The sequence below is a fragment of the Ambystoma mexicanum genome, chromosome 7q, assembly GCF_040938575.1.
Source record: "Ambystoma mexicanum isolate Mex_15411 chromosome 7q, UKY_AmexF1_1, whole genome shotgun sequence".
NCBI classification, from domain to species: domain Eukaryota; kingdom Metazoa; phylum Chordata; class Amphibia; order Caudata; family Ambystomatidae; genus Ambystoma; species Ambystoma mexicanum.
Genome location: NC_090941.1, coordinates 931,247,019 through 931,267,305, shown reverse-complemented (window position 1 = coordinate 931,267,305; position 20,287 = coordinate 931,247,019).

Sequence of the window (20,287 nt, the reverse complement as noted above, 5' to 3'; positions counted from 1 at the left end):
AGAAGATAGAAGGTTTACTGTCCCCCTCCAGAGTGTCTTCATGTAGTTGTGCTTGAACGACTTTCTCTTGTTGATGTTCATAGTCCGACATGTTTTTGTATTGATTGAAAATGACCTTTGTTATACTGCTTTCATTTGCATTGAATGCAGCTTCAAATGAGTCATAGGTGCCTAAGAAATCTTCTTCTTTTCTCCATGGTGTAAAAAGTTGGCGTAGGGCCATGTGGTTAAGTTCTCTATGTTGAAGCATTTTAAATGATAACATCATATGATTAATTATACTTGGTTCGGTAAGTCTGACGATGCTCCCTCCACAAGCTGAGAGCATGTATTTTCCACATTTTTCATCTGGTTTAACATTATTATTGTAGGAGAAATTTTGAGCTATGTTGTTTATGCACATGTTTTCCAAAGCTTCTGTTTGGGTAGTATGTGTCTAATACATTTTTTTTTCAAAATGCCATGGCTGTTGGAATCATTTTTGTCAATTGTTTCTATGGCGTCAAACAATTTTAGCACTTTTTTTCTGGATGCAGCTGGACCAGAATTTAGCCAGATTATGTTTTCAGATTTGCCATATAAAGCTGTGCCTGTTAAACGGTCTGCAGCTTTGTAGCATCCACATTCTCTATGGGAGAGCATTTCAATGCCAAATCTGTACAATTTTTGTGACAGTGTTTTGTCATATGATATGTCAGCCGAGAGCACTTTTAGCTATGTTTTTCTGTTTTCTCTGCTTTGGTTAGGGAGGCTGTGACATATCTTGCAACAGCAGTGGAATTGTCTGCAATATATTGTATATCTGTGTTTGCATTCCACAAGAGGGCAATGATTGCATTGTAATGATTGATGTACTTTGAAGCTTTATTTCTTTTAACGCAGTACGTGTTTTTAGGTGGTTTGCCTTTCACACTGTGTCTAACAGAAGACATGAAGCTGTTTACATGTGCTTTTGCTGACACTGGTCTAGGGAAACCGAAGCAGCATTTGGTGTAGTATTTACGCTTGTTTTTTCATATCTGCATTGGCAGTATTTGCCACACTTATGTTTTTGGAAGCGTAAAATGCGTGTATGTGTCACGAATGGCACTCTGTCAAGAGTGGCACAGGGTACCCAGGTAGGGTTTGGGTGGCTGTGCTGAAGTAAGATAGCAGATAAGCACACACAGCAGGAAGTTCAACAAGAAAGAAGAGTAGGAAACAGTAGCTGTGAGCAAAAAGGGGCAAAAGATACAAAGGTACAAACAAACTGGATTCCCTCTTGGGGTATATGCTGAAATGGGAAAGAGTGTTCCACGAACCTTACGAAACTCCAGCCTTCTGCACAGATTGCTATAACAGAGGCCCACGCTGTATGCTCATGGCTGGGAACAACAGCAGTGGGTGTCTGTAACACTGAAAACGCGACAAAGGAAGGGGCAGAGGTTGCCTGCCGGAAACCAACAGGCAAGCTCTGTACAAAGGGATTACATAAGACACATGAGAAGACAAGAACAGAAATATCCAGCGAAAAGTCAATGAGCAATCTAGCAGAAGGAAATGAAGGAAAGGCAGTTAGACTGAAATAGATATCCTAAGGTGGAGTACAGAGGACTCAAGGAAGAGAACAAGGAGCAGCAGTTAGGAAAACAGAAGGGCTGCAAATTAGGAAGCAGATCTGCAGTCAAGAGTGGCACTAGGTGCAGGCAAACTGCATTGGACTGCGGAGGACTGTAGTAGGCTGCAAGGCAGGGAGTCCAGAAGAACAGGACAGAGAGAGATTAGTAATAGGCGACAGACAGAGAGCCCAAACGAATAGGGCTGCCACGTAAGGAGCCCAGACGAGCAGGGCTGTAGGCAGCAGAGGGAGACAGGCTGCATGGAAGGAGCCCAGAGGTTACGGGCTGAAGGCAGCAGAGGGAGCAGGCTGCAAGGAAAGAGCCCAGAGGACAAGGGCTGTAGGCAGTGAAGAGGTGCAGGCTGCAAGGTAGGGAGCCCAGGGAACAAGGGCTTGGAGACAGCAGAGGGTTGCAAGCTGCACAGTAGGGAGCCCAGAGGACAAGGGTTGTAGGCAGCCGGAGTGAGGCAGACTGCAGGGCAGGGAGCCCAGAGGACAAGGACGGTAGGCAGCCAGAGTGAGGCAGGCTGCAGGGCAAGGAGCCAAGAGGACAAGGATTGAAGGAAGCCAGAGTGAGGCAGGCTGCAGGGCAGGGAGCCCAGAGGACAAGGACTGTAGACAGCCGGAGTGAGGCAGGCTACAGGGCAGGGAGCCCAGAGAACAAGGATTGTAGGCAGCCGGAGTGAGGAAGGCTGCAAGGCGGGCTGCAGAGGACTAGGACTGTAGGCAGCCGGAGTGAGGCAGGCTTCAGGGCAGGGAGCCCAGAGGACAAGGACTGTAGGCAGCCGGAGTGAGGCAGGCTGCAGGGCAAGGAGCCCAGAGGAGCAGTGCAGCAAGGAGTGAGCCCAGAGGAGCAGGGCCGCTGACTGTAGAGGGCTGCAGAGGACTGTAATAGGCTGCAAGGCAGGAAGCCCAGAGGACAAGGGCTGTATGTAGAAGGCAGTGGAGCATGTTCGTCTGCAAGGCAGGGAGCCTGGAAAGGGCACTGGAACAAAAGAGGATAATGCAGCAACAGGAACAGCATACAAAGTAAAGGGTCAAGGCAAACAGGAGCAGGGAGAACTCAAGATGAAAGACACTGTGCTCCTGCAGGCAGCTGCTTATATACAGCCCTGCCCTGTTCTGAGGCAGGCTAATTGACAGCACCTGGAGCTTCACACCTGAAGACAATCTGCCTCCTCCCTCTCTGGTCCTGAGCAGGTGGAAGCAGCACTGGCCGCTAGGGCTTCTGGGGATTGTGGTCCCAATAACGATGAATGAGAATAGCCAGGAATTGAGAACTGTAGCCAGGTGCATTATGGTAGATGTCGTTAATTGAATAAAATAAGAAAGAACCAAAGTTGAGCAAATGGAAATAAAAGACCAAGGCGTGAAAAGGAGTTGTTCAAGGAGTATTAGGAGGATAAATGAGTACCAAGTAGTCCATGATGGTTGCCAATGGGTGCGCCAGTGGCGTGTGCATGACAGTACATAGCTCACTATGTGTGGTTTTTGAAGGGATGTCGCAGGTTATGTATTTGTGAATAAACTGCAAAACAGTGGTACCACTGTCATGACCACATTTTAGAGCATCTTGTATCCACAAAAGCATGTGGATGTGTGGTGCTCCTATGGATTGATATTATTTTCTCCAAAAGAATTGTTGCACTTCTCCGAGGGGAGGAATATTTTTATTACAGATGAAGTGCAGCATTGCAATAAAGCAGTGTTGAAAGTATCTTGATAGATTAAAGGGTCAAGATAGCAGAGTTATCTGTTTAGATATGTACCCTGTACCTAAAAAAAAGAACCATTTTAAAAGACAAATAATAAAAAGAGGTTCTATTGCAGATGTCCCAAAAATACCACTAAAAAAAGACCAACTCCATTTACATCAAACTTTGCAACCACAGAACTGTCTAATGCAAACTCAACTGCACAACCATCAGAAAAGAAAGACACAAATGTCCCTTCTCCAGAAAGATATGCAGGCCCACCAAACGATCCACAAACAGAACTCTATGGGCCATTTAAATTCAGGAACACAACTGAGTAAATTGTTATGATAATGTGGCACTGAATGTTTTCTTTCAATTGACACCAATTGTTCACAACATTTACTTAAATGGCTCGGACCAGTTGTGTTTGCAAATACTTGTCCTTCACAGACATGCCACAAATAATCCTGACAACACTTACAGTGTCTCGGGTATACATAAAGAATTGGACTACTGTGCAGGAATGGTAAAATGTACTTTAAACACACAGGAAGATCCACAAGAGTTCCTAATGTACTTACTAGAAATATTGGAAACCAAAAACATCCCTATGAATGAAATCTTCCAGATGTCATACATGTGGAAACATACATGCACTCTCTGCAACCAGGTTTCACAAGACCACATCCCTAATGAGCGATTTGTATATATATCCATACCAAATTCTGAATCCATTCCAATTCACCAGCTTCTGCAGAATGCAAATAATTGCATATTATGCCATTTTTGCAATTCTGAACAATCATTTCGCAATACAAATAAACTCACATAGCCAATATGTCATACTAATGTTTCTAAGGTACAAAGCAGACTGTACCAAAAATTACTGTAAGTTTACAGGCTTCACACACAGCCAAGTATCACTTGGAAAGAAAACCTTCACAACTTTAGGTATAGTATACCACACTGGTGCTACAACCAATTCAGGGCTGTCCACTGCATATTTCAAAATAATAAGTGGTTGGTTTGAATGTAACAATAACTCCAAAACATAGGTCATCAGCAAATTTAACAAATGCCTTCTTAATCACACAGTGATACCCCAGGGTTTGGGTGTATACTCAAATGCAATAAATAAATAAAGAAATAAACATAAATAATATTCCTTCAACCCAAATGTAGTCACTAAACCATCACAAAATTAACATTTAAAATACTCCAGCAGGTATCTAACTACATCCATAATACTACAATAGCACTTTTCAAAGTCAATCTAGTTAGAATACGCCAACCGGTTTCTAACTACTTCAAGCATTCCGTTAATCACCACATACTTCAAACAAACATACTATCACCCTTACACTCAACTGTCATCAAGCATTTTAAATAGAGCACAGATGTGTTTTCCCAATGACACAATGATCCGTGTGTCATACACTACTGTTGTACCAAACATAGTACTTACATGTACCGTTTATGAGGGTCTAAAAAAGAAAATGTATATTTAAAATTGTACACAACTACAACTTTAGAACTATCCTGCTTAATGAATAGTTATTTTTTCCACAGAGATTCCAGCTTCATAACGCTACAGCATGATGCAACCACAGCAATTATAATCAAATACATATTCTATGAGCACTATCCTCCATTGTATTACAATTATAAGTACCACATACAGTTCAATGACATCATTCCTCCATATTACAAACACTTTGTACTCCCACTACAATACCTACAATTACTATGTACATATTGCTATTATGGTAATTCTGTCTATTCTCCTACTACATATCATATAATCACTTTACACATGTTACTACTGTGGTGGTTGTGCCCAATGCACATATTTTTGGGGCCATACCACACACCCTCAACTAATAAAACTCACCCTGACCCCCTTCAATCAAAATGATATCCGCACAACACTGAAATTTACTACTGGCTAGGCAGAATTTCTAAACCCTTTTTTTACCTATAAACAACTCCACATTACCTTCATTCCACTTCCCTACCATTTCTACACACTCTTCCAGCCATCAAACAAAAACAAATGTTTTTCACAAGCTGCCGTTCATAATGCTGTCTGTGAAATACTGCAGTGTGCATGGACAGGTCTAGCACCTGCCCGGCCCATGTAATCTTTTTTCCACTCCCCCACCCTTCCAAGCCCCTCTTTCCACCACCAAATGAACCAAAATGTGTTTCCAAGCTTTTTCCCCAGTTAGCTGTCTGCAGACAATGGCGGTTGTCCGTGGATCCAACATGGTGGGAGTTTCCAAAAATCTGACGCACCTCTTGCTTTTCAACAGCAGACATCACGCCACTGTCTCGACCAATCGGACCAAACCCAGATGTCAGGTTTTGTTTTACTTACTTTTTGGTTATTTAAAAAAAAACTACTGTATTTACACCAGATTTATAAAAGCCGCCTCTCCTGCTGCAAATTTGGTGAAAATCCACCCAGTGCTTTGGACTATAGGTGTGAGCACATTTTTGTTTTTATTGCATCTGGCGGAAAATGCCCAATTTTGGAACCCCCCTATAACTTTACCCCCCTAAACGAAACCTCACCTAACTTCACAGGATCAATCCAACGGGCCATATCCTTTTTTTTGCAATGTTTTGCGAGGATTGCTCCACGGGTGGCAAAGTTATAAGCTGCCCAAAAAAATTATCTTCCTATGCTTTTGAGCAACTTAACCATAACTACAGGAACCCCTTAAAATTCTATCATTGATATCTTTTGATTCGAGTAACAGATTTGTCAAAATGTTGAAAGTGATTAAGGACTCGCCACCCCTCAGACTGCAAAGTTTCAGAAAGATTTGTTAAAAACTAGAAAAAGTTATTAAGAAGACAAAATATTGTTTTTTTTCCAAATGTGCGGCCTACTTCCCAATTCTTTCCCATAGACAAACAAGGTACATTTTTGCCAAAGCTCACAGCACAAAGCGCTGGATGTATTTGGACCAGCTCTGAAACAACCAGCACATGATTGGGTAGTCTGGGGTTATTCTGTGCAGTAGTTATTTAGATATTTGGCAGAGAAGGGGGTGCCTTAGATAGCTAGCTATATCTCGGGGAGTTATCCAAAAAATGTTGTTTTAGAAATGAAATAACTGCCAACTTAGTTTTCTCTCGATGCGAGAGATAACCGCGGCTATAGCTGAGAATAACAGAAAAGGAAAAGTAGTTAAAAAGCTATTTGCAGGTTAAAATGTGGTGAGGTTGCTGGAGGACACCAACTGAAATTTGGGAGTTTTAGAAAATCCAGGGACTGAGTTTGCAAAACAAAACTTTCTGTAACCACGGCAATAGTCTTGAACAGCCAACGTCTGAGAGCAAACTGCATCACATAAACAGCTTGTATTGTGGTGGGAAAGGGAGAGAGCAGGGGAGTTGAAGAGACCATCTGGGGAGTGTGGGGAGCTGGCACAGCTGAGGAGGACACTTGGTGAAGGCCTGGGGGAAGAAAAGCTTTTTTTTCTGTTGTTTTTCTGATATTTGTGGATATTTTCGAGGCTGCATAAGTCTACAGCTAACCGCGGATATGAATAGTTCCTTGCCCGTGGCTATACATTTTGGTGTGTCTGTGTTTTATTTCTTTTTAAAAGTTATTTTTATAGGTAATGATGTCAGGTTGAAAAAAAACACTGGCCACAGTACATAAAGGAAACTGCTTTATGTACCTGTTCTAGAAATCAAACATTCTGGGGAACACACAATGAAAGGACAAGGTAAAAATCTGAGTGAGATATATCAATGATATCTTTGGTATATGGCATGGAGAGAAGGAAGCATTGACACAATTCCTAACTACCATCAACCACAGGATTCAACTTATAGCAGAAATAGGGAATCTAGAAATACACTATTTAGATGTTAGAGTAAAAGTCAACAAACAGAAGATTTCGACAACATTATTCACAACACCCACGGACAGGAGTAACCTTTTACATAGACTGAGTTTTCATCCATATAATATTCTGAGAAACCTGTTGAGATTAAAGAGAATAATCAGCGATCCAGACGAATGCAAGGTTGAAATGGACACACTACGGAAGAAATTACAGTATAGAGGATATCTAGATGAGGATCTGAGTACTGCTAACAACAAAGTGACCACGAGGTCATGAGAGAGTTTTTTACAACAAAACAAAACCAAGCAGCTCCCACAGTGGTGTCTGTTTCTAGGTTTTCCAATGAAAGCACCCAGATAAAAGATGCACCTCCAAGCATTGGACAATAGAATAAAAAAAAAAAAATCTCTGACCAGCCAGTTTTTTCATACCAAAGGAGTAGCAACTTGAGAGAACTATTGGTGAACACCATAGAAGGAAAAAGGATGTAATGAGCTAGAAACATGGAACAGTGCATTGTTTAAATTGTGGGAACTGCAACAACATAATTAAAGGAACATCGGTTGCACATCCCTGCACAGGAGAACAAATTAAACTCTGTCATTTTGACACATGCAATACTGAAAACATTGTCTACTGTATAAGATACCCATGCAGCATATACTATGTCGGCGAGACAGGAAGGAAAATCTGTGTACACATGAATGAACATAATTCATGTATTATATTGTGGTGAGACATTTTGCAGAAAATAACCATAGTGTGGTGCAATTGAAATTTCAGGTACTAGAAGTGATGGAGGAACTGGATCAAAGGCAACACCTGATGAAATTGAGAGGAAAAAGAGAGGCATACTGGATTGACAACCTGGATGCCTTAGCTCTAAAGGGCATGAACAGAGAGTGGGACCTAAACTGTTTTTTTGACGAGACAACATTTATGGATCTAACTCACTATCATATGAATCCAGCCAACACGCAATCAAACCTAAACACGAGGTTTGAGCCAGGTGGCACAACCACAGCCATTCTTAAAAATAGAGACAAAATAAGATAATGATAATGATAATGATGTCTTATTTATATAGCACCTTAATCCAAAACGCTTTGTAGAGCACATATTTACATACAATATCACCCAACCGAAATAGGTACTCATTTATTGACCTCGGAAGGATAAAAGGCTGAGTTGGCCTTGCCGCGATTCAAACCTGTGACCTGCAGATCACACTCGGATCATAGCAGCGAGCGCTCAAAGGGCGACATGGGAATTGTGTCTAAAAAGAAAATGAGACTTCTCACTGAACAGTCCTAAAGATATATAATCCATTTGTGAAACAGCATAGACATTGGATCTGAACACAATGAGCATGGCAAAGTTGTCTGAAGAACCATGTCTTCAGTTAATCAAGCTATAGAAATAATCAGCTGTTATTTCTAATATACCATAAGACTCTAATACACAACAATCCTCACATACGCTTGAGCTGATAATTTAGGCCTCATTAGACATCTAAGGCACTTAAGAGTCAGAATATACAACTTGACTCTATTTAACCCTTGACTAATCAGTAATTCTGATATGGCATTGGCTTCTTTTTTATGCAATATAAAACTTCGATACGTTGGAGTTGATTTGTGATGCGAAATCCCCAGTATTTAGAACACAACAATTAGAAAATGACAGCAATACCCTGCTCAAGATGGCCACCATTTTCCTAGATAAGCATCAATCTTGTCAGGCAGACTGTGTTACAGTTACCACAGTAACACAGTTTACATGGCCCTGTCAACCGAGTCTGACAAACCATAGAGGCGCTGCTCCGCTGCCATGCATGATCACCGCTTTCAAACTAGAGAGGTAAAATGAACACAGAGTGGGTATCCACATTCAATGCTTAAACATAACAGGTTAAAAGAGATTTGAAGCTCATAACACATTTATGTTTGACATACAGAGTGGTACGTTAGTACACACCAACTGTTAGCACTACTTTGTCCACACACAAGAGATATCGAGCTTGAGTATACAAACACGGTTTTAGCATTCTGGATACCTCTAACATATTCAGCATGAGGAACAAGCACGGTTTTCACAAAGGTGATTAACCAATTGATTAAATAAGCATGCAATCATTTTATCCCCACATACCTTTGGTGTAAGATCCATATGTACACAAGAGTTAGGACAACAAGAAAGGTATATGTTGACCTCAATGACAGGCATTGTTAGAAATGTTTTGGAAATCAGAGTGTGCGAACAATGATTGAAGGAGACAATTGACACACTGTAACCCTATGTTTCTTATCATACATGTTCTCTGATCTGTGTCTGTACGTCTTGTGGGTGCCCTTGTTACGACGATTATATACTTTGAAATGATACCAATGATGATACATTTATGTGTTTAATATGAATGATATGATTTTCTCATTTGAACCTGCATATGAATCTCGGTTCGACACTTGGGGGATTGAATGCATACTTATAATAAACATGATGTTTTGTTCTCACTCTGTTACCAATGCACTTCACTAGTGTTTAGTGAATAACTGTACAATTCATGTTGACCTCTGATCAGGCAAAAAGCACAAGTCCTGAAGAAGGACACACAAGTCCGAAATGCATAGGCCTTCATTCGCAATTGCGACAAAAGTCACACTCACTAATAAAATGTATTCACTCTTATAACTGAAGCAGTGATTTTTCTGAGTTTAATTCAACAGAAAAACAAATTACTTTAAAGGTAAAGCCCAAGTGGTAAATAGGGTGTGCAGCCCACACTGAGGGATAATTAGCCTAGGTCTTTTTTTTCTGAAATCACTGGTGACAAAACTAATTACATTGTTTGTTTGTTTAATATGTATTATGCGCGCCAGACCAGCGGGTATAAGGGCGCAGGCAATAAGAAGTCATGAAGCTTGCTACACAGGTTACATTAATTACAATAGTATCAAAAAACATCTAATCTAACAGGTGTTGGATATAAGGTACATACAGTAAACAGTGGTAAGGAATATACAGGGGAATGCACAGTTATTTACAGATGCGGTCTAGTTCTGCAGGTTCATTTATCATCATTCCCTAGGAGCCATATAATCAAATTTTGCCTACATTTGATGAAAGTTTGGTGCATTGTGAGTGAGGTGGGTAGTGAGCTCCACAGTTGAGGTGCTTTTATTGGGAAGCTAGTGCCCCCTATGGTATATAATTTAAAGTGAGGCACCTGAAGGCAGTTGGAATTGACTATCTCGTGGGTGTAGTAGATGTTTTTTCTGGAAAATCGTTCTATGAGATATCATGATGCTTTATTGTTTAAGCATTTATGGATAAGGGATGCTGTTTTAAGTCGGATTTTCTCATGTGTGGATAGCCACTTGTGATCCCTTCTTGTTTCAGAAATATCGTAGAGATACTGAGAGCAGCTCTTATAGCATTGCTTGGAGTAACATTGTATATGGCAGATTACATCAATAATGACATTAGACATGACATGATTAATACATTAAAATATTAGTCATGGGCACCCCTCTATTAGAACAAACACAGCAAAAATGGCCTGTTATATGGGTTGGATACCCACTCTAGAGTCCGCAGTCACATTTTAGCTCACTGTACCTTTCACAGATGGGAAATATCCATTTGCATATCAGTCTTTGTCCCTCCCACATGGGAAGTCCAGCACCGAAATGCTATGGCAATTCCCTTCTGAACCATCATCAGTGGAGCTGTGCCTCTCTGAGCACAGTGAGCAAGGGGTCAACGCCTGGATGACCCTAGGACACCTAGGGTCTGATGAGGCCAAACAAGGCTGAAACACCTGTATGTAGTTGCTGTTGGTACTCTTGTGAGAACTTAATGCAGCAAAACACAGATATTCAGCTAAAGCCACATAAAAGTGTGGCCCCTGTTGCAGAGCCTATGACCACAATGATGATATCACAGATCCCACCAAGGTGCTGCGTCTGCCCTCTGAAAAGAAGTTATGCTGTCCACCCACACATGTCCTTTACTCGTGCCTTGAAAATCAGCCACAACCAGGGGAAAATAACTGCACCAGTGTTCCGGATTGCAAACTCTCTTGCCACATCGTGGGCAAATACTCATGACTTACTTGCCCTCTACTCATCATTTCCCCATCTGACCCCCATGTCTGGCTTTCACAATACTCTGCTTTATAACGATAACATAAAAAAGTACACATATGATAGCATGACTCAAATATATACCTCCTTATAGAATGTTAGGCAAACAATGTACAATTGATGCACTCAACCCCGCCCCCCAACTTGACTGGGAGACTACAAATACCCAAAGGCAATTAATCAAAAAGCAAGAAAATTATAATTTTGGATGCCCATTCAGACTCTCATCCATGCTGTAATCGGGGCTGACCCTGCTTAGCCTCAAAACAAGGTAATGGCCAGCCCTTTTCTCTAAGTGGTCTTGCAACTTTGACTCATTTATCAGGCAACATGGCCTGAGGGGGCTGGGCCTTTCCTCTCTTTGAAGCTAAGTAGGGTCTGTCCAGGTTACTGCATGAATGGGATACGTGGATGGCTAAAAGAAAGTGTCCACAGGCTGTGGATCACTTGCGTCCCCTGCACACTTGGGTCAATGCCAAAGGCAATCAGTGAATTAAGACATATGGTTATTTAATACTCATGGAGATCTACTTCAATAGTCTAGTTGTATAATGTAGTTAAAGCAGGAAAAGGGTAAATCAAGTTTTTGTTGTAGTATACGGCTAATTTACCACAAATTGAGTTATTTATCTAGGTAATTAGATAATAATTTCTTGGATGCTTTCATAATCTGTACAAATAATAATCATATAATCACTTGGTTATCGATTTCAACAAACAAATATCCAATTTATTGATACATGCCAGTCTATATTCAGCAATATTACCAATTGTTGATCGTCATATAGTAGTCACATGTCTTCCAACAAATAAAATACACATATTAGGTACAGTAGAGGCCTAACTACTGTTCCAATGGCTCAACGCGTTATGGGAAGAAATTCCCCTTCTTCAGGAGCAAAGTATTCAATGTTCTCAACTGTAAAGTTCATATGTTCAAGATCAAACATTCTTCTGAGCTATCTGCTTTCCTCTAGTGAGAAAATTACAGAAAATGGGAATAGTTTTAGTGCAATGTTCACCAATATCAAAAATCCCGAAGATTTGTGGATTTTATAACTGAAGGAGTCCCTACCTCTCATTGGTGCCCCATCGGTTTTTTGTCAAAATTCCAATAGTTGTCCCCTTAAGTGTGGAGGATTAGTCCAAAGTGGTTTATTAGGTGGCTGGAGCTGGTGACTCTACAGAGAAAAATGTAAATATGCTAAAGACTAACAAGTAGCACATATTGTGGTGCAAACTTGAGATCAAACGGTCATTTTAAGGTAAGTATAATCAGGTTACTGCAATCTGCCATATATGAGTAGTGATCACAAAAACCTCTGTGCGGATGATGGTGTAAACTCACCCCTTCTAACAGGAAAAGTGTGTGAGTCCGGTTGACAATCTAGGACTTCAATTCTGAGAACAAGCAGTGCTTGTAGTACAGTATAATCTTCAATCAGTATCTACAAGTGGAAAGGGGAGTAAAGTCAACCCCTATAATGTCCTCGTATAGTAGTTAATTCAAAATGGACAGCAAGCTGTCTTTTAACGTATGTAGCCTGTGATACATACGATTTGCCCCGGCCACCTCGGGGGGGAGGTAGGCGGGGAAAATCCCTAATCACTTGCAAAATTCAGCCAAATCCGTTACTCAACTCAAATGTTATTAACAATAGAATTTTAAGGGATACCTATGGGAGTCCGACTCACCTTAACTATAGGGCGGCTATCTATATATATATATATATCAGTGAAAAAAACGTTGTTAAAGGGACGTTATGGTTAAGTTGCGCTACTAAAAACCTATGAAATTCAGTGAAAAAACTTTGTTAAAGGGAAGTTATGGTTCCAAGTAAAACCGAAAAACCCTTGGAATTTGCCAGTTATGGTAAGCTAAGCAACCATAACTCGCGCCACCACCGTGCACTGCTGAGTCACTGAATTTCATAGTTTTTTAGTAGCAAAACTTAACAATAATGACTTTGACTTTATATACATGTCATATGGAACTGACTAGATCTCTTCTTACGAACAGTACCACTACCTAAAAACTGTGGGGGGGGGTATGTTTGATTGTTATATCATAATATAGGAACATTTAACACATTCAAAAATCAGCACACAAACACATTATATATAGTAATACATAAGAAATGTAACCCATATATGTAACACACTAACCATTCATTTAAATACAATATGTTCTGAAATGGAATATACCACAAGAACATAAATTGGCTTCCAACATAATTACCTCACAGACACAACAGAACTGAGAACAAGACCAGACCCACTGAATACATAGGACTTATCTTACCAGAAATAGTAAGTGTACTTCATTTTACTCATATATTTATAAACTTTCTGCATTAGATTAAAAAATATATTATCTTTTTTTTTTTTCTCACAGAAATGTCTAGTACTCTGGAATGGCTAGAGGACAATTTCCCACATGAAGAAATGTCACAAGATAGTGAAACTAATGGTAAACACTTTATAATATAAACCATTTAAATATTATTATTTTGTATACATTTAACATATATACATTTGTACAGAGCATAACAAAATAGGAACTACCTCTGAAGAAGCTGTTATGGAAAACACCCTTGACGACATAAAAGAAAAAATTGATTTACTGTTGACCAATTTTAATAATTTGAAAACTTTTGTTGAAGATCATTTTAAAACAAAAACGTCATACCATTGCCCCACATGTACTTGTCCCTCCTCACCATATCCCAGTCAATCATCCCCGAACCCTCTACATAATCCAAAACGTTTTGATGAGATTTCCATCCCTTCTTCACCTAATACCAACCATGTTGAAACCCCAAATTCTCCTGTTTTTGTTTCTGTTTCTGCCTCACCTTCTCTGTCAAAAATTATTAATATATGTTAAATAAAGTTTAATTTTATATTTTATTGTGAATAGTTTCCTTTTTTTAAAAAAAAAACAATAAAAGTGTCCGCGGACAGAGCGAGGGTTCTGAAATGTTCGTACATAAACGAAAATGGAGGTGTCCTGAAGAACACCACACCTGTTCGTACTGTTCGCTAGCAAGTTGAAACTGTTCTAAGAACACATGTGGTGTCCTGAAATGTTCGTAAAGAAACAAAAATTAAAGTGTTCTAAAGAACACTATATCTGTCCGTAATGTTCGCTATCAACTTAAAACTGTCCTAAGAACACAATTGGTGTCCTGAAATGTTCGTAAATAAACAAAAATGATGTGTCCTGAACAACAGTACAACTGTTCGTAGTGTTCGCTACCCAATTGAAACTGTTCTAAGAACACAATTGGTGTCCTGAAATGTTTGTATATAAACTAAATTACACGTGTCCTGAAGAACACTATATCTGTCCTTACTGTTCGCTACCAAGTTTAAACTGTTCTAAGAACACACGTGGTGTCCTGAAATGTTCGTTTCACGTGTGACGTACTTTTAATTACTTCAGAACCCGAACAGTGTCCATAGGACATCAATGCGCATGTGCTAACCAATCTCTGTGCACTTGGTGTCCTGCGGACAGGCGCTTCCTTCGCAGACCAGTTTGCAAACAGATCATATGACCGCGCCCACGCTCATCGTGTGTCCTGAAATGCGGACACTGTTCGTGTCCCCGAACAATTTAAAAGTACATTTTCAGTTAATCCATAATATGTTTCAATAAAATCTCAGCATGCCACAAGTCCCACATAGCAATCTTGAGTTTCTATATACCTTTTGAAACTTTCCGATCCTTTTTTTGTGTTCGATCTGTCCGCGCACAGTGCGCATGTCCGCGGACCGTGCACAAGCACCCCTATAAAAGACCATGCCCAAGAGCTTATTCCCATTGTGTTTCTGGCTATTCTTCAGAACACAGTGATTTTTGCTGCCACCTGCAGACTGCACCATCATCGAGATGGCATCCTTGACTGCTGAACTGCCACTTGGTGCTGCACCTGCTTCAGCACCACCACCACCCCCTCCACCACCACCACCTCCTCAAGGGCCTGAAGCGGGGAACAGGACTGAGGATGCGGAGGAGGAAGAAGAGGATGATGAGAATGAGGTAGGGTAAATCCCTACTACCCGCACTAGGCGTGAGTCTTGGGTGTGGCGGTTATTTACCATTCATGGGAATGGTCCTAAGGCTTGTGCGAACCATGTTACCTGCAATGAGTGCAAAATGATACTCAGTCACAGGAAGCACGGTAACTACAGCCTCGGGACCACTACTATGAAGCGACACCTGAGGTCATTTCAGTCTGGGGCTATTTGCAGGGTTGTACCTTGCGAAGAACGTAGCAGGTTGATTTCCTCTACTTCATCCTCTGTTTCTGATCCTGGAGGTGTCCTGAAGAACACCACACCTGTTCGTACTGTTCGCTAGCAAGTTGAAACTGTTCTAAGAACACATGTGGTGTCCTGAAATGTTCGTAAAGAAACAAAAATTAAAGTGTTCTAAAGAACACTATATCTGTCCGTAATGTTCGCTATCAACTTAAAACTGTCCTAAGAACACAATTGGTGTCCTGAAATGTTCGTAAATAAACAAAAATGATGTGTCCTGAACAACAGTACAACTGTTCGTAGTGTTCGCTACCCAATTGAAACTGTTCTAAGAACACAATTGGTGTCCTGAAATGTTTGTATATAAACTAAATTACACGTGTCCTGAAGAACACTATATCTGTCCTTACTGTTCGCTACCAAGTTTAAACTGTTCTAAGAACACACGTGGTGTCCTGAAATGTTCGTTTCACGTGTGACGCACTTTTAATTACTTCAGAACCCGAACAGTGTCCGTAGGACATCAATGCGCATGTGCTAACCAATCTCTGTGCACTTGGTGTCCTGCGGACACGCGCTTCCTTCGCAGACTAGTTCACAAACAGATCATATGACCGCGCCCACGCTCATCATGTGTCCTGAAATGCGGACACTGTTCGTGTCCCCGAACAATTTAAAAGTACATTTTCAGTTAATCCATAATATGTTTCAATAAAATCTCAGCATGCCACAAGTCCCACGTAGCAATCTTGAGTTTCTATATACCTTTTGAAACTTTCCGATCCTTTTTTTGTGTTCGATCTGTCTGCGCACAGTGCGCATGTCCGCGGACCGTGCACAAGCACCCCTATAAAAGACCATGCCCAAGAGCTTATTCCCATTGTGTTTCTGGCTATTCTTCAGAACACAGTGATTTTTGCTGCCACCTGCAGACTACACCATCATCGAGATGGCATCCTTGGCTGCTGAACTGCCACTTGGTGCTGCACCTGCTTCAGCACCACCTCCTCAAGGGCCTGAAGCGGGGAACAGGACTGAGGATGCGGAGGAGGAAGAAGAGGATGATGAGAATGAGGTAGAGGAAATCCCTACTACCCGCACTAGGCGTGAGTCTTGGGTGTGGCGGTTATTTACCATTCATGGGAATGGTCCTAAGGCTTGTGCGAACCATGTTACCTGCAATGAGTGCAAAATGATACTCAGTCACAGGAAGCACGGTAACTACAGCTTTGGGACCACTACTATGAAGCGACACCTGAGGTCATTTCAGTCTGGGGCTATTCGCAGGGTTGTACCTTGCGAAGAACGTAGCAGGTTGATTTCCTCTACTTCATCCTCTGTTTCTGATCCTGTCACCACAAGGACCACCTCTGTGGGACAGCGTCTTTCTCAAGCTGCCTCACAGGCCATACAGAATGCTGATGACCCTTACCTTTCGAGGGTCACAGTTGTATGTATGTACTGTGACACAGTACTCTGCAGGGGGGAGCGACTTCGGAGTGCTTTTGAGACTATCGTCTCAGAGCACGGGAAGACCTGCTCACTACCCAAATAAAACCCACTCTACATCTTCCTCTCTCAGCTCGCCCTTTCTTATCCCTGTGGTTGGTGTCCCCCCTTTACCCTCCTTTACCCTCCTCTCCTAGTGTGTCGTGTCTGAAAAACCAAAAAAAATACAAAATTACAAAAATCTAAAAAAATAAGGCTCTTTTCAGAGCCACCTTTCCCAGTTACAAAATAGAAGTGAAAATAAATGAAGCAGGGCTCTTTGTATTTTTTAGAAGTCCGCGGACAGTTTGCGAACATTAAAAAAATTGGGTTGCTACTACATCACAAACATTGTAATTTTCTCTGGAAAGAAGTGGTGGTTCTGAAAAGAGCCTTTGGGTGGTGTTTGTAAGTCAAAAATTGTAAATGCTTAACATCTACTTCAAAATCGTTGTTGTAATTCCAAAAAAGGTCGCAATGCATTTTGTACATTTCTCAGAAAAATCTGATTGCCAGCATAAGTAAGATGGACTCCATCTCTGCGAAAAATGTATGTACTACAAAACATAATATTTTCATTGTGAAAAGAAGACATGCCAAAATCTCTTAGAAAGCCACAAAAAGCCTTATTCACATTGCGCCTTGCTTTTTCCATTTGTGGACCAAATGAAGAAGAACAAAGCCACATGTGTCTCTGCGCAATCCGTGAAATTATTTCACTTGAGAATTAGGAAACATGTCCATAACCTTCCTCAGTCCTTCTTTCATAGCAAATTGCAAAACAATTCCAGTCACATGTCCTAAAATGTTCCCTCCACAATGAATTACAATTAAGTCTGGATGTTGCTCTGTCTCCAAAGTAGCACAGAGAGGTAGCAAGTCCAACCACTTCATTCCACGTACTCAATGCCAGTGTACTTCCACATGTAGGAATCCAAGATCTACAGCTACTCCACAGCTTTCTGCATGCACCTTCAACCAATGTATCCACAAATCTCCTAAAATCCAAACAATCTGTTTTCTGAAACACACATCCATAGCTATCTTTTGTTCTCTCAGCAAAAAGAGTATCTGAGAAAATCTCTCCTGGCACAACACACCCACCAAACTTTCCTGACCAATCCCTTTCAGTGCTTATTCTCATTTGCATGACTTCTGAACCCAAAAATCCCCGGATGTAACTCCCGATGTCCGCGAACTACCGCCATGTCCGCGTACATATCGTAACATGAACAGCCCTTCTACCATTTCCACTACACTCTCTCTGCCATTCCCTCATTGGATGTACCTCAAAAATCACATGACCATGCACCAATCACATTCAAGACCTCTACATCTAACTGCATCATCATAGACCAGCACTGCAAATGTACTCTGAATCTCTCTGAGTAGAAGTGTCATATCATTGGCAAGCAGCATCTACCAGAAATACTGTACAAGTCTTCAAGATTTCTACTTGCAGCTCCATGCATATCCATATCATGTACACAAACGTCAGGTATGCATATTTTCTGTATAGTAGATGACATAGCTCTCAACCATTTTTGTTATACAGGCGGGGGAAATCACCCGATTTTGTTTTTGGTGGGTGAGACGCCCATTGGAATGAATGGGCGTGCAGGAGGCTTGGCGGGTGAGTCTGCCCTTTACAAGGCGTGTGACACCCGCCAAAAGCGTGTGAGTTGAGAGCAATGGTAAATGAACACATTTTCAAACAGACTTTTACCTTGTAAAATCTGTAAAATGAATTTACTGTACTTTTTTCAATTTCCTAAAATCAACTATCACTTATAAACCTTTATACTTTTTACTTTCTTTATACACACACACTCAAATCATGTTAAACTAACATGTTTTAAATGAAATATATAGACTACATATATTCAAACAAAATTGCATGCAAACACAATCTATGTTTAAACCTTTATAAAAATACTTATACAATTTCATATTTTTTTTTCTTTTTTATTATTAATTTGATTTAGTTGTTAGTACAACTTTACAATTTTTTTTTTCACTTTTTACAGATGAACAAATAAAATCAACATTAAGTTACAACATTTCAAATTTCACATCATATTTCATCATAGGATCATCTAATATGTGATAGTACATAAGTTAAAATCCATGACAACAAATGTAATAAAACACTTGTGCATATATGACATATCACATTTTTTACATAGTTTTGCATGTTGAGATGTCAGGCGCTTCATGTGACGTAAGTATATAAAGAAGGAACTTCTCAGTTACTAGGGAATCACCTTATTTAATTCTTTTGTTGTTATTTGCAAGCTTTACCACAAACGGAAAGGCCAAATCAAGCAATCGCATTGTCGCGATTCTAACTGAAATCTTTCTGGAGTTGAAGATTTCATGCCATATTTCATTCAGCGTGTGGTCAGCAAGATTCCAGGCTAAACATTCAGCTATTTTTAGACGTTGAGGTTCAAAGGCTTCACACTGCGTAATAATGTGTTGCAAAGTTTCAGGAATCGGTCCATTAGAACAGAATCGACAATAACTTAGCTCTTTAGTTATGAGGCCTTGTCTTAGCAAAATTTCATTGACAGGCCATAAATTTAATCAAAATCGTAGTATTTTTTGTCTCAGGCTCAAAGATGGACATCTAACTAAATAGTCTGCCATTCTTCGGTATTCTTTATGACCAAATAACATCCTGTTAAAATTTTTTAATTTAGAACATTTGTCTTGGGTCATAATCCAATCAGCTTCGAAAATTTTGGTTTTTGCCCGGTTCGGATTGGTGAGTAATATGTCAATAGAGATATTTGCCTCCACACGGGCATCCAGTACATGGGTTCTCCATTTTAATGGAAAAGAATGAGATGATGTTAGAAGATACTTTGCTAAGATGGCTAGACAATCTTGTTTGAATATACCCATTATGCATTTTCTTAGCAGAACACACATTTTCCAAGTAACCACTGATTGGATTGATAACAGACCAAGTTCAAACCTAAGCAACAGACTAGGGGGGCCATTTGGTAAATTAAGGATGGTTTTCCAGAATTTAGCTTCTAATTTGATTAGACAGTTGGAAGACCTGGGTAGCAAAGATTCTGAGCCATATGTAATTATAGGTAATACTTTCTGCTGATAAAACCTCATTACCGGTATGCAGGAAAATTTTCCAAATCTAGCATGAATTATTCTTGCTTGGGAAATGAGTCCTGTCAATTTGGATTGAAGCTTTATCTCGATTGTCTT